The sequence below is a fragment of the Cottoperca gobio genome, chromosome 4 (genome assembly GCF_900634415.1).
Source record: "Cottoperca gobio chromosome 4, fCotGob3.1, whole genome shotgun sequence".
In the NCBI taxonomy this organism is placed as follows: Eukaryota; Metazoa; Chordata; class Actinopteri; order Perciformes; family Bovichtidae; genus Cottoperca; species Cottoperca gobio.
The window spans coordinates 14,249,372-14,252,469 of record NC_041358.1 but is presented as its reverse complement, the minus strand read 5'-3'; positions in this window follow the sequence as shown (position 1 = coordinate 14,252,469).

The following is a 3,098-nucleotide window of genomic DNA, read 5'->3' as shown; positions in this document are numbered from 1 at the left end:
AATTGTTATTTATAAATATATATATTTTTGATACGTTAATATGATTTTTCGTTACACTTTATTAGTAAACTGTTTATTGTTTTAAGAATATGTAAATAAAGTGTTTTTGAAAAATAAAATAAAAAATCTCTATCTCTGTTGTCTGTCTGTCTGTCTGTCTGTCGCTTCGATTTTGACCCTTTTTATTTATTTGTCTCTTGTGATTTCCCCAACTTTATAGAAGTACAATAGTAAATGACTCGAGTACCGCTTTAAGACTCCTGAATGAACATCCAGCTAATATAAAATACATGTGTGTGTGTGTGTGTTGGAAGTAGGTCCTTACTGGAAAACACATTAAATGTGTTATCCTTTCTCCACCTGAGGCAAAGGGCCAGCAGTCCAGACAGAGCAGATAAGGACCTTAAAAATGTCATTAAAATTGTGTCGGTCGTTTTTTTTCGGTAAATTATCTTTAAAGATACCAGTAGAGGTAAGCAAGAAAATCAGTTTTTATTGGATTTAATTTATTCAAGTTAATCGGTTCTTTATTATTAATCATTTCAAGCTTGCCCCATATTCAGTGGGGAGTCTTGAGATTATTTATACAAGAATGTGAAACATTTTAAATCAAATGTTTTAGAGTTTTTGAGTCGCTGTCTCTTTTTTGACTCCTGCATTTTGGTTTCTATTTCATAGATACTTGGTTGCCATTTTTAATCATGTTTTTTCAATGCTGTGAGCATCACAAATTAAATTCCTTTCACCTTCACTGTATTGGAATGGAAGTAGATATCTCTAAAACAGATATCTCACCAACCGTCTTTTATTAGTCTGGAGTTTTGTGTCAATTATCATAATAACTATTATATAGATCAATACAAATAGGAGGCAGTTATATATTACTTGCATTAAAAAAATGTAAGCAACGTAAGTACAATTTAGCGGTTGGCCAGGATTTGTATTGATAAAACAAGAAAACCAATGCAGAGAATAAAAATAATTTTAAAATGGGGAGGTTACATCAATAGATATTAACACTTGAGTCTGGCAATGAAATCGTTGTACAGATGTCTGTAAAAGTAGATCATATGTTAACCAAGAATTATAAAGGCCAAAGGTGTTTACTTTGACATATATATATATATATATAAAGTATACTTTATAAAAAAGTTATACTACATACAAAAAAACACACTTTTATTTTGTTTCCTCGGGTGGTATATCCCCATTAAAATAGTTTTGTTTTATTTACCTAACCCTAACCCAAGTCATTTAACCATTTAAAAAAACGTTCTCAGTGCTGTGAGCAATTCTATCACCTATTACCTCCACTGTGTTGGGGAGGTGGCAGAATCCAAACGTGGACAAATAAAACCAAAACTATCTGCATGAGTAGAAACTAGTAGAGATATACGAGACAGAGTTTTTTGTTGTTGTAATTTGGGTGCATTGAACTTTTAAAAGCACCTTAAATGGGGCAATTTATGTGCTGTATAGAATTAAATATCAAAATTAGACTGTGAAAGAATAGAGCTGTGGCATTAATCAAATTCTATTTTCAGTTACATAGAATATGAAAACAAGATGAAACTAGCTTGCCTCATTTTTAGTCAGGAATGACTGATATTTGTTATTTAATAAATCTCAAAGCCATAAATCTGTCTGTCACCGTTATAATAATCTCAACACGATCTAAACTTAAACGCAATGTTACAAAAGAACACACCACAACCACTTTCACCTCGAGAGAGGAGGACACCACCCACAGTCTCTCCTAGCCTCAAGACTTGCTTCAATGCTGCACCCGCTAATTCATTACATTCCCCAATTAAATGATCCTCTGAGAGCAATATTCCCTTCACATGAAAGTACAAATTAAGTGCTTAGGATACTTTGCTATGGTGTTAATCCTTTTCTCTGACACGGAAGCACCTGGCCCGGGGGCACGTTTGACATTGAAATAGTACACAAACTCAGACACTAATGTATACACACTTTTTCTCAGAGGTTCTTTTCAAGTTCCATCCCTTCTGTAGTGCCTGTCTGTCTCCATATAGAAATTTTCCAGGTCCTATTAATTTTCACATTCACGTGAAGGTCATGTATATGCCTGTATCCTCCCTTTTGATGTGCTGAGTCATTCACATAGCACAGACAGGTTGGGGCACTCCACAAAGCCCTCAATGAGGACACTCATGACCAATGCACGCAAGGCTGTATGTGTGTGTGTGTGTGTGTGTGTGTGTGTGTGTGTGTGTGTGTGTGAGAGACAGAGAGTGAGGGTGGAAGAGAGAAGGGAAAAAAATGTGTACGCATTTTTTCATGCACGAGTGTCTATTGACTGTCTACAGAAGAGCAGTGTGTGTGTTGGGGGGTGGTTCATAATATCCTGCTATGCTTTGCATTGACGTAGATATGTCCAGTGCAGTGACCAACACTTTCTCACTCTCCTAAAACACACTAGTTGCTTTCCTGAGTCAGATATGTCAGACACAATATGTGCGTGTGTGTGTGTTGAATGGAAACGGAGGTCCGCCCTAGGAAATATATTAACTTGTGTTATCCTTTCTCCTCCTGAGGCAAAGATTCAGGAGTTTAGACAGCAGATAAGGAAAATTCCACTTCCAACTAAATAAAGGCATCAATGAAACGTGGGTGTGTTCCATTTTCCTGACTTCCCAGAAAATTGCCTGTGTGTTATAAACTAGTTTCTAATGCCCGGGTTCCAGACACATATTGTGTGCCTGTTACCCGTGGCAACATCACAGAAATCCCAGCCAGAAGTGAACATGAGCTCATTAATTTGAGTATGAAAAGATTAGAGGTCAGCCAAAAACGTTCACCCATTGACAAGTGGATATGTCTGTTTCTGTTTATTCCAAATAGTCTCTCTGATTCAAATGCAAATGAGTGTGTGCATTACCGACATCGAAAGTGTGTCTTACTCCCTGCAAAGACAAAAACAAATGTTCATGTGACGCAGGGAAACCCTGACATCACAAAGCTGACGCGGTGGTCTACCTATTAGTGTCTGAGTTAAATAAGTACAGCAATGAAAAGGTTTAGTGGACGCACTGGCTCAGCACACACACACACACACACACACACACAGACAC